Source organism: Spodoptera frugiperda, chromosome 25, assembly GCF_023101765.2.
Source record: "Spodoptera frugiperda isolate SF20-4 chromosome 25, AGI-APGP_CSIRO_Sfru_2.0, whole genome shotgun sequence".
Taxonomy (NCBI): domain Eukaryota; kingdom Metazoa; phylum Arthropoda; class Insecta; order Lepidoptera; family Noctuidae; genus Spodoptera; species Spodoptera frugiperda.
The window spans coordinates 4,839,500-4,856,428 of NC_064236.1; positions in this window are offsets into that span (position 1 = coordinate 4,839,500).

Sequence of the window (16,929 nt, forward strand, 5' to 3'; positions counted from 1 at the left end):
TACATTATACGTATTGATGTTTCTTAATTGTTCTTTTATGATAATTAGTTATCATAAATACCAAATCGCAATGAAATCAAGCGCATAGCATTAATAGTTATCATCATGATCATCACGCCTTTTATCCCCGAAGGGGTAGGCAGAGAGGTACACATTATGACACGAAACACCGAAAAAGAAAAGAAAAAGCCCAGCAATACTTTGCCCGACCCCTTACCCGGCAGTCGCACTTGCGACATTAATAGTAATTCATTATAAAATTATTATTATACATCTGTGATGGCAACGGACGTGTCTCGAATCTTCGATACATAATAAAACCAATGCTATTGCAAATTCTTATTAGTAGAAACAAACTACTTGATGTTCTCGACCCAATATTTTAAAGATTACCCTCGTCTACTCAAAGTTTATTTATTGTGTATGTTCTAAGCATGGAGTTAAACCAGTTTTAAGTATGTAATGTAATAATTTGTTTGTTTATGAATACGGGTATATTGTTCTGGCACTGGTTCGCATTCTGTACCTACTTATGTATATATTTTGTATTTCTCAGTCAAGCTAATTTAAATTGATTATGAGAAATGTCTTAAACCTAAACTTTTTGACACTTAAATACCGGAACACTGCTTGTGACTCACATACACACAACGTCACGCCTTGTGCAGGGGTGTACATGTGTGTAGGCAGGGGTGTACATTACGGCATGTAATGCCACTACACAATGTACACCCACTTTTCACCATTTGCCTAAAAACAAATAAGATAGAATTAAAAAAGCTTTTTTTATGAAACACGCCGGTAATCGAGCAGATGTATTACCTGATGGTAAGCAATCGCCGCCGCCCATGGACACTTGAAACACCAAAGGCGTTACAAGTGCGTTGCCGGCTTTTTGGGAGTTAGGAATTTAAGGGTTGTTGTTCGGGAATGGGGATAGGGAAGATTGGGAAGGGGGAAATTGGGCCTCCGGTAACCTCACTAACACAACGAAACACAACGCAAGCGTTGTTTCACGTCGGTTTTCTGTGAGGCCGTGGTATTACTCCGGTCGAGCCGGCCCATTCGTGCCGAAGCATGGCTCTCCCACATTAATAAGCTTATCTATTTATAACTATTGATAACAACTTGTAGCCTACATTAACGCAGCGCCAGCTCGGGGACCGCTCTGTGACTTACCTACATCTTATTTGAGGTTAAAATAATTGCAATATCCTTTAACAAAGCATAACAATATTATTTTATACTACTCTTGGAAAAAATATATTTGTGAAAACTTTATTTGTTACTGAAAAGCTTTATTAATAACTCGCACTCCGTACTGCGAGCAGTCGACTGCCTTATAGTTTTGTTTCTGTAGAAATACAAAACAAATATTGTAGTTAAGTAATTAGCAAAATAACATTATGTACGTGAAAGAATTTTGAAAATTGGTGCATTTTTGAGCTATTCCAGTATTCACACAATATTTTTAGATTTGATTTATCCAACATCGATTTAATTTCTATGCTTAGTTTTGCTATATATTGCTCAAAACACGTAAAGCTCTTGTAACAACACTATTCCGATGTAATCGAGATAACCGAATCTAATAAACTTTTCTTTATTCGAAAATCCGCATATGAATTAACTGTAACCTCTAACAAGAGTTTAAATCGTTAGTACCTAATATTATTTATTTATTTTATACAACTTATATAATAGTTGTGTAAGGATCCCATTCCATACTTCATACGTTCAACACGCGTGGCGCGGGTGCCGCACACCCAGCGCGCAGCCCGCGCGATGAAAGCTAGCGGAACACGCTGTGGACTACACCTTGCTTGAGATTACAATACTTTATATATTGCAAACAAAAATCTGAAGTTCAGTTCTATTCATAAACATTCTAAGAACTACATTTTACTTTTTATATTCTTTGGCTAAATCAATAATTATGAGAAGGCTGCTTGTACTGTATTGTCACCTAGCGCATCGCGCGCAGGCTCCAGCCGCCTGCGTTTTGGTTCTATTCCCGTAGAAATACAAAATAAATATTGTGGCCATGTGACTCACTAATAAATTAACATTCTATTCGTGAAAGAATTTTGAAAATCGGTGCCTCTGGAGTTGTTCGAGTAGTCACAGAAAGACCGAAAATTATTTTCTCTGATTTTGGACTTATAATTTTGTCTTATAACTTCTTGTTTTTACCCGACTGTGCCAGAAGGAGGGTTATGTTTTTCGAGAGTATGTATGTATGTATGTATGTATGTATGTATGTATGTATGTATGTATGTATGTATGTATGTATGTATGTATAATTATAGAAAGCCAGCCGTATGTGCCCTCACTAAGTCTTCATATTTAGAATGGGTCCCGACTGCTACAACTTTACGATGACTTTCTTGTTTTAGGGTTTTTTTCATTTTCATATTATAAAGAATCGCAGTCGGGTTTTTTAGTTTTTTAAATTACCTTTTTTATTGTAATAAACATTGCTATAAACAAGTTTCAACAACAAACTACAGCTCTGAATAGTTGACTTGATTCCTTAAAATGTTTACATTACGGCAGTTTGTTACATTTAAAACTAGGACTAACTAAAGTTATTAAACCCGTATATATAGGTATCTACGAATTTTGAACTTTACGAAAGTATATAAATCAGACTTCTCCACCACCGCACGGGGAGGCTCGCTGCTGTCGGCTGGCACAGCGCCCACCCCGCGCGATGGCGATGCGGGCTAGTGTGTCTGCCGCTCCTTGCGAGCCGCTGATAACTTGTTGGATTTCACAGTATTGTTTTATCGTAAACAAACATCATAAGTTCAGCACTTGTAAGATTATTTTTTATATTATTGCTAAAATATAATAATAGGAATTCGGCTTGTGATATACCGCTGTCCTAAATAATAAGCACTACGCCCCCAACTCCGGTCGCGCGCGATTTTGCCCTGTTCCCGTAAAACTAGAAAATAAATATTATCGTTATGTTACAATCAAATAAAGTAGATTTCTATACGTGAAAGAATTTTGAAAATCAATGGATTTTTGAAACAATCCTGTAATGAAATAAACTGCGGATTAAATGTTTCTGATATCAGTTACTTTTGTGTATAAACTAAAAGGCCTATCACAATTTTGAGAGCAAAGTTGTTAACATTTATTCTTTTTGCCTGTGTCGTGGGTGGGCGTTTAAAAACATACAAGTTTCCATACATATGACACCCAGACCCGAAACAATAATTTGTGGATCAAATAAACGGTTGCTTCTTGCGGGAACTGTGCAGTCAATAAAGGTCGAAAAATAACGCTTATGACTGCTTAGATGCGTTATGTTGATTGTCAGTGGTTATTTAATTACGACTAGAATTGTGTATTTATTAGTATAAATTTAGCTTGGTTTTGTAATAAAAGGAAGACGTTTGATACATATTAACACCGCCCGGTGTGACTCCAATTGCTTGCGTTTTAGTTTTATTCCGTTACAAATACAAATTGAATATTGTTACCACGTAACTCATTGATAAAGTAACAATTTATACGTGAAAGAATTTTGAAAATCGCTTAGTTTTCCAGCTAATCCAGTAATCAACCAAGCAAGTAAATATTTTAACTGATATGGATATCGGATAGGTATAACAATTTCAGTATTAAAAACACCCGTAACATAAATATCATAGATGATTCATTTGTTTCTTGATGAAATGTTTAAAAAAATATGTTCCGATGTGGCACTTAAGATCGAGTAAGTAGTGTAGATTTACACTTGATTTGTTTAGAGATCAAAATGCTAGCAAAATGAAAATTATTAATTTAAACTATTAAAGTTTATACGATACTTAGGACCCCACTTTGTTATACAATCCTCAAGAATAAAATAATAACTCTGCTGGTTACTGTACTCCTAGTGTCAGAAACCTCCCACCATTCCGATCGACCAACTCGTTGCACAACACACTGAATTTCAGCGACTTCAGAGAACGTGGAAAGTGTCGTATGTTGTTCGTATTGCGATATTGCGAGATAAATAAATGTTTTTTGCATAAATTGTCCGTTTTGCAATATAAATGTAACCATCAGAATGTCCTTGATATGTATGTACGTCGCGCTCAGATACTTACTTTAAATGATTATAATAAATAATGAGATGTATCACTTGTTAATGTTTTGCCCATGCTACGGTGCTACGAGAGGTACAAATATCGCACCACATTGCACATAATAAATAACTTCTGGCGCCGAGTTCTTTCGGCAAATAACAGCGGATGTGGTTGACTAGTACCAGGGGCGCAGTTTCAAACAGAGGTAGCTTGTTACTTATTCCACGACTTTGTTGACATTGATATTTGGTCTCCCTTAACGATACAGTAAAGTAGGGATGAATATATATGTTTAGACAATTTGTTTTGCTAAAGTTTCGTATAAAACTTGAATAAATATTTATGGTACCTTAAATTTTTACATAAAAAGTAATTCGAAAACAATGACTTCTAAGCAGACGATGACAATTACAGTTACATAGTTCTAACAAAACTGTATCAACTACTGATTTCAAAAGATTGTCATCATATGGCATTAGTATTTATTATCTATATTTTGTCTAAAATATACAGGGTGTCCCTGAAGTCGACGTCCAACAGGCATCAGATGATCGGCAAGGTTCCAAATGTTATCAGAAAAATATAAAAAAAAATTTTAAGTCCTGCAGTTTTTAAATTACAGTGACTTATGTGTTATCCACGAAAAAGTACACCCTGTGCCAGTCTTTTGACTCTTGTTGCTACAAATCTTTATTTTTTCGTCTGCAGTCTTCCTTACATTATTCTGAATAGTGCTCCAGTAATATGGAATCATAAATTCTTAGCTAATTGCTTTAGATAGGAAAACATTGTTAGTTTTAGAGGAACCAAATACTCTGAATAAAATTTTCACCTTACTTTAAGTGACTGTACTAAATAAATTATGTATGGCGCTAGTAGTGGCAAATTTCACCAAAGTTGGCGCATTTAATAAGGATTATAAAATGGTATAGCACTTTGCACATTATTTCTTAAATTCGACACAAAAAAAGATTTTTCAACGAAACTCCGTTTCGATGAATTTATTTGATCTTACTAATATTTCTTCTAGTGTACTCAAATCATACGTTACAACCTCGTATGCACTAGACAGCACTTTACACGCTATGTGTTATCATCATGTTGAAAATCTGCGAGGATCTCTTGTCAAACAACATTGTCTGTTTACTCGTGATTTCGTTTGCAGCATTCGTCGGCAATATTATCGCTAGACGAACTGGTGTTGTGCATCTCGAGCCATGGTACCCGGGCTTCGGCATTTTAGCTGAGCACTGGCTTTTTTGCACCGTGTTGATCATTTCTTTTTTAAATAATTTTTTGCTTTACCTGCAATTCCAAATAACTCTTTCTCGACAAACTAAAGAATATTTGATGCTTCATCCCGCATTTGATCACAAGGCATGAACACGTAACTTAATCGGAGGATTCACCCATTCCTTTTTTTTTTTTTTTTTTGATTGGGATATGACGAGTAATTGAACGTCCTTACGTTCAATTTGCTCATGTACACCATACCACTACCGCGTCGATATGCTGTGTACATGAATCTGCCGCGTCCGTTCCTTTTGATTTTACTACACATTTGATAATGTGTTTGATGCACTATAAACATCATATTGCAATCATTCAATATTATTTAGTGAAACATGATACACAACATCAGTTCCTCTAGTAAGTCTAGTAATATTGCCGACGAAAGCTGCAAGCGAAATCATGAGTAGACAGACAATGTTGTTTGACAAGAGATCCTCGCTGATTTTCAACATGATGATAACAAATCGCGTGCAAAGTGTTGTCTAGTGCATACGAGGTTGTAACGTATGATTTGAGTACACTAGAAGAAATATTAGTAAGTTCAAATAAATTCATCGAAACGGAGTTTCGTTGATAAATATTATTTTTGTGTCGAATTTAAGAAATAATGTGCAAAGTGCTATACCATTTTGTAATCCTTATTTAATGCGCCAACTTTGGTGAAATTTGCCACTACTAGCGCCATACATAATTTATTCAGTACAGTCACTTAAAGTAAGGTGAAAATTTTATTCAGAGTATTTGGTTCCTCTAAAACTAACAATGTTTTCCAATCTAAAGCAATTAGCTAAGAATTTATGATTCCGTATTACTGGAGCACTATTCAGGATAATGTAAGGAAGACTGCAGATGAAAAAATAAAGATTTGTAGCAACAAGAGTCAAAAGACTGGCACAGGGTGTACTTTTTCGTGGATAACACATAAGTCACTGTAATTTAAAAACTGTAGGACTTAGAATTTTTTTATATTTTTCTGATAACAGTTGGAATCTTGCTGATCATCTAGTGCCCGTTGGACGTCGATTTCAGGGACACCCTGTATACAGTTTGATATTATTTATGAATTTAAAAGAAAGTGAATAAAATATAGTTTACGAGTGAAATCTACAGCTATAATAGGTAAATAAAAATACAATAATCTTTTCGAAAAAAATTATAATAATAAAGGCCAAAAATAATTTTGCTGATACAGGAATCGAACCCGACACCCTTTGCTCGGCAGTCGCTCCTGTGACCAGGCGGACACGCGACCAAGAGACTATCTTTTTATGAAAAAAAATCGGACATGGAGGTAGTCTAGTACCAGCATATTTTACAAGCGATTGGGTAGTGATAGCGATGATAGGGTTTATAATTCAAAAAACTACTCTAGCATCGTTATCGCCCATCCCAATATTTCAAACTTTAGCTTGTTATCATTACTCAAAATGTTCATACAATTATTTAATTATGTATTTCCCCGCAGCCCCGAGAAATAAAGTGTGAGTTTAGGCATGTGTGTATTTTATGTGTTCATGTATATACCTATGCAGCTGAAAAAAGTAAAATTCATCAGACCAGGCATGTTTTTTGTAGCTCCGACGTAATACTGGGCAGGCTACCGTAGCGTGCTCTGTATTACCGCGGACTGACGTGCCCCTCGAGTTTACAAAACGTCTAGCCCCAGTCCCCTGACCCTCCTTTCGCGCATGCGCGCCTTTAGCCAACGAAGGGGAGTGCTAAACAAGGGAACAAATTTAGGGATTTTAATTTTAGGTAATTTAGGGAGCAAATGAACTATCGATAAGTAGACATTATTTCGAATATCACGTATTATTCTCATATACCAGTTGCCGGTGAATTAATCCCAAAGCAGCTTTTGTTAGTAGATACTTAATAATATTCATTATAATTTTTTTTGTGCACTGTGACAGCACGATGTCCGCGCGATGCCAGCTCGGACGTGATTCCGTGGGACCCAATGGTACAACAGAGAAATTGTATAGCTCTACCGGTTACTGTACCCCTTTTATTTTTATTTTTTTTTTTTTTTATTTATTTATTTATTTTTTTTTTTTGAGGGGGAAAATCATCCAATGACTTCTCCCGCCTTGGGTGAGGCGGGAGGGAGTGTCAGACTCTTACTGACTAAAAACCACCCCGTTCCTTCTCCTGCTTTGAGCCGGAGCCCCGGTAACCTTTTACGTTGTCCGCAGCTCCGGATCAGGCATCAGCCCTACTGGGCCCCATCTGTGGTGGTCTGGCTCTTTGAGGCGCGCGCGGAACGCGACGCGCCGTATGCACGGGTCTGGTTCTGGTCGGGCGGCGAGCTACCCTTGCTCGCCGTCCGCAGACCCGCACTTACGGTGGCCGGAGATCGTCACGCGATCCCCGACGCCCGGAGTGTCTTCTGCGGCGGCTGGGGCGTGAGGAGGATCGTTCCCTCACGCGCTCCGCCTCCTCCTTAGCTAGCATGACTGCTTCGCAGAAGGAGGAGACGGCGTCCCATTCTCTCTCGCTCCGAATCATGGCCTGAACCAAAGCCGGACGCGAGAGGTCACCGTCGCCGATCACATCCCTAAGGACACGGCGGTGCTCAGCCCATGCAGGGCACACCGCTACTGTATGCTCCACCGTGTCCTCCGGGTGATCCACGCAATGCCGACACCCAGGCGTTTCCTCCCGCCGAATTCGAAACAGGAACCTACCGAAACTTCCGTGTCCGGTAAGCACCTGCGTCAGGCGGTAGGTGAGGACGCCGTGACGCCTCTCTAGCCACTCCTCAAAGAGGGGACTTACCGCTGCTATAACAGCGAGCCCAGCCCTCTGTTGCGATAGTCGTTGCTTCCATTCCGCCATGAGATCGCGCCGGAGCTCATCCCGCCACGCACTAATCTGGCGCGGCAGTGGACTTTCGCCCCGGCGATGCGCCTCCGCACGTAAGCTATATACGTGCGCGAGCACTTTCGCCTCCAGATCCCACGGCGGTGATCCCGCAAGGAGGTTAGCCGCCTCCCCGGAGATCGTGCGGTATCCACGGATCATCCGAATGGCCATGACCCTCTGGGATGAAACCAGCGCACGAGCTGGTCGTCGCCGTAGATTTGGCGCCCACACCGGGGCCCCATAGAGGGCCATGGACCGCACAATCCCCGCGTACAACCTCCGGCAGGAGGCGTTTGGTCCCCCAAGGTTGGGTAGGAGCCGCTTTAGGGCAGCCCCCGTCCGTTCCAACTTGGGAGCCAAACGTCGGAAATGTTCCTCGAATTTCCACCGACTGTCGAGGACGAGTCCCAGGTACTTCATCGTCACCTCGACGCCGATGGAAACCCCTCCTGCCATGATCTGGAACCCACCCGGAGGTGGCGCATTCCCGCGGCCATAAAAGCACATGGCCTCGGACTTATGAAGCGCCACCTCGAGTCCCAGCTGCCGGATCCTTTCAACGACTATCGCAACCGCTCTCATCATCAGGTCGGCCGCCGCCTGGTGCGACCTCCCGTGTGCTAGTACCAGCGTATCGTCAGCGTAGCAAACCACGCTGACGCCGCTCGGGAGGTCGGTGCGCAGCACCCAGTCGTAGCCTATGTTCCACAGGAGTGGTCCCAGGACCGATCCCTGTGGAACACCGCGCGACATCTCTCGCCGGTTCCACTCACCTCGGTGACCGGGGTAGATGACGGATCTGTCCGTCAGATAAGCCTCGACTATACGACGGAGATAGATAGGCACCCGATGATGTCGTAGTGCCTCCAGAATGCAGCTCCAGGGCAGAGAGTTAAAGGCGTTGGCGATGTCCAAAGACACCGCCACGACGACTCTACCCCTGGACACTGCAGACCCCGTCGTAAGGTCCCTCACGCGCATGATGGCGTCCACCGTGGAGCGCCCTCTGCGGAAGCCGAACTGGCCGTCCGCGAGGTCCGGCCCTGTTCCCGTCAGGTGCGCGACGAGGCGGTTTGAAATTATTCTTTCAAATAGTTTTCCCACCTCGTCGAGTAGCACGATGGGCCGGTACGCGGACGGAGAGTCCGCAGGGCGCCCTGGCTTCTTCACGAGGACCAGTTTACCCGCCTTCCATGATAGCGGGAACTGGCCCCTCTCCAAACATGCGCTGAAAAGACCAATTAGTCGAGGCCTGAGAGTCTCCGAAGCCAGGACCCACGCCTTGCCAGGCAATCCGTCGGGTCCCGGGGCGGTGTTCTTGGCGCCCATCCGGCGCACCGCCACTCTCAGCTCTGCCTCGGTCACTTCTGGTGCTGTCTCGTCGTCGTCGTCGCTGTGGCCCGCATCGGGCACCGCAGGGGGCGGAGTCATGCACGGAGGGATGTAGCCCCTCTGTGATTGGGGGAACAAGGTGGCGACCACCTCCTCTACAACCTCTGGCCGGAGACTCTGTGTCAGCGGGGGAGCCTGTGTGCGGAGCTTGTCACGCACCATTAGGTAAGGGCGTCCCCACGGGTCTCTGTCCAGAGTCTCCAGCATCTCCTGGCGCATGTTCCACTTGGGTTTGGTCCAAAAGGGTCTCGTCAACATTGATGTTTTAATGGCGCGAACTTTGAATTTAGAATACGCACTATTGGTTATGGCAGTTAAACAGATTTGAAAAATCATAAAATATTGTTGAACGTTACACCTTTTTGCTAACAAACTAACTACTTTTACCTAGTTTTTTTTCAATTCTGGAAATTACACCTAGGATGCTTACCTAAGTAACTATATTTATTACTTTTATTTTATTGTAACAGTATATTATATTTTTCTCAAAAAGATTTTCATTTCTACTCAAATCTGGGTACAAACAATATCCAAAAATTAGGGACTGCATACCTATCGGTATTAAATATTTAAATAGTACTAGTAAAATTTCACTACTCTTATTTGTATACCGGCTTTTGAAGTATAATTTCGGTATCAGATATTAAAATTTGATTAGAAATATATGAGTACTCAAATATATGTACTGAACTAATTTCTGTTAAGATGTTTTCAGTACAACAATTATTTTAACCGATATTTTATTTCTGTACCGAAATACGAGCCGGCGCGCGGCAGATGGACTATAGCCAGTGCCGGCGTTAGGGGGGGGCGACATGGGCCGATGGCCCAGGGCGACAAAGTCTGGGGGGCGCCAATAAAATGAAAAACTACTACTAACACTTGATATTGCTTCCCTCAAGTGGGCGCCACAATATTTTCGCCCGGGGTGTCAGTGGCCCCTACGCCGGCACAGTCTGTAGCACGAAGGAATAAGGACGGGGAAGGGAGGACAGATGAGCTAAAGAATCGAGAATAACCAATAATTAATTCATAAGAATATCAATCTATAATATAAAAATAAGTCGGGTTTTCCTTCCTGACGCTATAACTCCAGAACGCACAAACCGATTTCCACGGTTTTGCATTCGTTGGAAAGGTCTCGCGCTCCACGAGGTTTATAGCAAAAAAAAAACAGGAAAAATTCAAGAGAAAAGCCAGAAGACATGGAAAATCATTGGTGGCGAAACGGAGTTCGCCTGGTTTGCTAGTATAATATAGATAAATTACTGCTACCCTAATCATCTGTTATATATGTACCAATATTAATACGATACAAGAATAATTAAGATACACGAATCATTTCTGTTTGAATATATCTGTACTGTTATTTTTGAATAACAGAATTTTTATGGTATGACGTCATACAGAAAAAAATTGTACAGAAATGTATACCGGTATGCAGTCCCTGCTAAAAATATTATACTCCCTTTAAATAACTGTAGAAGATGCGTATAGATTATTGCTTCGCCTACGTCCTCCTCGATCAACCTCCCGCGAGCATTTTTAGTAACTTTCCATTGGAAAACATGAAAAGCATTGTAACCATGGCATTCACTGACATTGTAGCTCTCTCTACGTGAAAGAATTTTTAAAATCGGTGGGTTTTTGAGCTAGTTTACTAGTAAAACTTACCGCGGCTAGACCAAGTAATTCTACATGAATAATACTAAATGTTTTCTTCTGATTTATATCTCTGTCACGTATTATATTATAATCAAGTCTGTATTAGTATATTTTCCTAAAGAGTAGACAGAAGTGCGTTTTTTTTTAGTGCATCAAGTTATAGCACCCAGTATAAACTGACCGTCGAATGTGCGGACAGATCATACAATGCGAGTCCGTGATAACTTGGTTTTGTATAGCTCGATGTGACACACACACACTTATCATCAGGTTACATTGTAAAATGTCGAGTTATTGCCTTAAGTATTAATTAAATGTCGTAAGTATTAAGACGACATAAGCCGCTAGTATTTATATTATTAGAGGACACTTAATATTCGTGTTATTGTCCCATTGTACATATACTCTTGTATTGCCAAAATGCCAACTCGCGGCCTACGCTCCCGCCGCATGCTGGCTGGCTGCCGGCCGCCTTCGAAAAAAGATACGAATATTTAGTAAAAATCATATATTAGAAAAGTACATTATATTTTTAATAGTTACCTATATATTTCTGACTTATAGAAATTAAATTTTCTTTATTTTATTCATAAGGCTTAGTTCATAGACAATCTTTCATTACAACTCGGTAGGACCATTTGGTACGTTCGGTCGGTGTATACAATACCTCTGCGTGTTACTGCGCGCCTGGTGTCGGGAAACATGTGGATCGGGTACGGTGCTGCATTAACGAACGTTGCCACTTGGTTCATCCAAAAGGACCTCGTCAACAATGATGTTTTAATGGCGGGTTTGGATCTCTAGAGTAAAAAGATGATAATGTTATTGGGTCTTTCTTGTATCTAAGACGGAACTTATTTTTTTTCAGAAAAGGTATTTATTTATGTATATTAATTTATCATCGGTTGTATCGTTTATTTATACTCAGATAGAAACAAACCTGAGAATGATTGTACTGTATCTATATTTTTTACAGTTATATTTTTAAATTTCTATGTTGGTTTTGTTTTAACTGTAGCTACTGAAGCTATACAAGTTTTTTTTCATACATAATCCAGGATATGAAAGAATAGTTAAACATTTTGCCCGCACCCTCGGTCGACCGTCCGCATGCGTTTTAGTTCAGTTCCCATAGAAAAATTTTATAAACATTGGTAACATGAGAATCACTGATAATCTAGCTTTCTCTACGTGAAAGAATCTCGAAAATCGGTGGGATTTTGAACTAATGTACTAGTCAAACATACAGCGAATGTATCTTTCTCTCGTAGTGCATGGGTAAGCAACAATTATAGCAAAATGTATTTAAATCTCTGATAGATACATATTTATTTAACATTTAGCTTGTTATTTACCATAAATACATACATAATATATAGCAATTTTAATTTGGTGCGGTATAAGTTTGAGCGTGGTCAGTAAGCTGACTGCCAGCCGCCCTGTGCCCCAATTATTGTGAACACATAACTCATGCTTAAGTACGAGTATTTATCATATTCATCATAAGAAAAGTTGTGAACATAGATTTGCAAAGTAATTTATTTAAATACACAGTGTCTAATAAATCTACATGAAAAAAGAACTTAAATAATAAGAAATAAACTTGATAACTAAAATAAAGACAAACAATCAAAAGATCCGTACATTAAGCGTCCAAATAATATTCTCTTATCTACCAATATTTAGCGACTTAGATCTCAGACTGTTTAACTGTGACTGTAAGCCCACAAGGTCCACCGAGGAATGAAATAGCTCTTCTTGTTACTGCGTGCCTAGTACCAGTAATCTGGCGGCCCCAATCGGGCGGTAGAAACATGTTCCATTTAGTCTCCGTCCAAACGGGAGCCCCGTCGGTGTCGGTGGCTTGAATGAATCACAAACATAAAATAACTCATGCCTCTCATTCTCCAAATTGGGCAAAGGCTCGAATAATAATGATTATGTTTTAGTTATGTACTTTATATTTTGTCGCCAGTTATTAAACTCAAAACATATCTCTTTTATAACTTAACTGGCTACTTTAGAAACTTGACATTATATTGTATGTACATATTATAATATGTACTGTTCGACCAAGTTCAAGCTGTAAGCTGGCTAGCCCGCCCGGCGCGGTGTCTGAGCGGTGCCAGCTCGTGTGCCGCTCTCAATCTGTGTGATGGTTACATTTATCATGTTCATGTAACAGACGAAGTAACAATAAACCTGCAAATTACAGAACTATTATAAGACTTACATAGTACAGAATATGTTATTGATTGGTTATTTATAGAAATAATATTGTTTGTTTCTTATCAATAACAAGCTTTTCACTCAGACAGTAAACACTGTCTGGGACTCTGTAGGACCAAATGGATCACCGAGAATGAAAAGAGCTCTGCGTAATACTGCGCGCCTAGTACCAAAAATCTGAGGACCCCATTGGGGCGGTTCGAGAATGTCGAACGGACCAAACGGGTCGTCGTTTAAAGTTAACGTTTGGATCGCGCGAAGTTTGATACTCACAATACGTGTCTCGTAATTTTTACTTTAGGGAAGGTAGGATAAAAATAATGTTGTAAATAAAATTATATAATAATATGTATTTCTCGAACTCGTATTATTTTCAATTGTACCATATTTGTGCTTCTATTCTATCAATAACTGAGTAGTAATAATGAGTTAGTTAATTCTACTAACACATTGTATTCTTCGGAGTAGACAGAAGCACCGCGACTTTAATATGAATATAGATCTGAATGTATGTCTGCGATGAGTTATTATAAGCATTTAAACTACTCAATGTTACGACATACCTATTACAGTTACTTTCATGAACTTTAAAATCGCAGTGGAATGTCCGCACGGGGTTAAGTTTTGTTTTGACATTAAAGTTTGAACATAACTGAGTAGTGTTCTTGTACATAAATTTAAACTTAAAGAGATGTATATTTTTGCTCAACATCAAGAACATAATACCACTGAAGAAGAACTTAAATGTATAGACTTTTCTTTAAATTGTGTTAAAATTAACATTCTTTGATATCCAATTTCTTAGTTTTTAGGAAGCCAATAATACATATTATAGCAATACGCGTGTCCTTTTCATTACTCCAGTTGAGGTCCGCGTGCGTTTTAGGTCTGTTCTCGTGGAAATACAGAATAAATGATGTAACTATCAAATTCAGAGATCATTTTGATGACTGTCCGTGAAAGAATTTTGTAAATCGGTAATATTTTTAATTGATCGAGTGCTTTGAAAATTTTATTTTACGTGGTCTCAACTTAAGTATTATTGGAAACTTAATAATTTAGTCATTACGTGTGTTAAAATTTAAATTTAATAGACTCAAAAATATAAAAATATTTTTTCCTAACTACAGCCATTTGCCAGCATCATACGGCGTGTGACGTAGCTCGTAGGCTCGCGCTGCTAACTTTAATCTCAGTTAGTTAGTTATCTATAAGTCACTAAAGTTGGGAACAAAACAGCTTTATCATTTACTGCGCTCCTAGTGTTAGAAAACTATCCGCAGCTCCATTCGGGCCGGTGAACGAAATAGTTTGGTTGCGTCCAAATGGTCCTCGTACAGCAAGGAACGATTCAACTTCACAGCTTATTGGAAAACTGGCGCGATATTTGAATTTTGTAAAAGTTACGCATCTTGTAATAGTTTTTTATCAATCATAATAAGTATATGACACTAAGAATGGTTTGTTAATAAAACTAAAACAGAATTTCTATATTACAAAGTACTCATTGTTAGCATGGCTGCCTCTCGCCCGGCACGTGATCCATGCGGTACCAACACGGGAACCGCAGTATGGTTCATATAGATACCTTGCAACAAATAACGACATTATTATAATTATTGTTAACATACAACTTTAGGTACCAACAATCATAATGCGAATACCATGACTGATAGATAGTAACAACATCTAATGTATTTTGAGTTAATAATTTAACTTAATTATTTCACTCTAAAAGAACGAATTCAATTTACAGAAATGTCATACTTTATATTATATTTAAATAAACATAGATCTCAGTCAGTTAGCTATTACTAAAGCTCTGTTTGTTACTGGGCTCCTAGTACTGGAAAACTATCCATACCTTCATTCGGACCGGTGAACGAATGTGATTTAGTGCACCCAAATGATCCCCCGTAATACGCGAGTTATGGTTTAAAGTTTAGCGGGTAATGGCGCGATGTTTCAATTTTGCAAAATACATGTGACTCGTAATTGTTTATAATATATTGAAATAAACAGTCTAGTTACCTAAAACAGAATTTCTATATTCTCGCTTCAAGTCAATTCATTATAATTATGGTTATCTATCATTAGGCTAAGAAGTAAATGTTATAAGTCATGCAAAGGACCTTTAATACAATATTACTATCCCATTGTATTGTATAGATACCTATTCATTTGATCATTACTGTAACAGCGCGTGAACTCTCCTTCTACTGTAGGATGGCTGCCGCCCGCCCAGCTCAGGCTCGCGCGTTGCCAACTCGCGACTCAGTCAGTAGTTTGTTTTATTAACGCGTCTGTTCTTTATTATAATTGTCGTAAACAATCAAATTAAGATTAATAAACTCAAAATATATTTTTAAAGTAGCTAAACTTAAAACGAGTTCGTCACTAATTAACCGAATACTTTCAATATTTATATACGGCGTAACCAACATGCTTACCGCCCGCCCGCCGCCGCAAAGGGCGCGCGTAGCCAGCTCGAGAACAATGCTTTAGTAGTAACTTGTTATAAATTACAGCTTTCTTGTATTGCTAACATATAACTTGAAATAACATTACACATTATAAAATAGTGACTACAGACTAAACTTTGGTCAAAAAGTAAATAATAACAATAATCAATTTATCGTAATACGACTAAAGTATAATATTGTAAAGTATAAAAATATAATATTATTAAAATCATTTCAATAGTACCTACATCCCATTTGGTCCATTCGGTCCTCCTATCCGTAAAGCTGCGAACAAAAAAGCTCTTTATATTACTGCGCTCCTAGTACCAGAACTCTGACGAGTCCATTCGGGCCGGAGAACCAAATCGTTTGGTGCAGCCCAAATGGTCCTCACACAGCAAAGAACTTAGTTCATCAAAAAATTAACACATATAGGTAATTGTAGTTTATGATACTACAAGCAACGTACTTCAATTATAGTTTTATCTATTAATAAATAGGCAACAGTGACATCTTTGATTTATTTAATATTTTACAATTCACAAAGAATTATAGCAATGTTAAAGTACCTATGTAGAATTTTTACTTTATTTTATAAAAGATATCTTTCTTTCTTCGTTGCATATTTTACTTGCAGTTTTCTACATTAGGTACCGTACTTAATTATAAATATTTTGAAATTGATCATATCATGCTCAAGAAAAAAAAATATATTTTTCATAATATCAGGATCCCGCTGTAAGCTGGATGCCGCCCGCCCAGTACACTACCCGCGCGGTGCCAGCTCGGACACCGTACTTTGTAATATTGACAGTTCTATGTTATAACATATCTGATTATCCAAGTAACAATTTGATACAGTATTTCTTTTTAATGTGAGACATAATGAAAATATTTTAGACTACTTCAACTTGAAAAATATATTTTTACACATTATT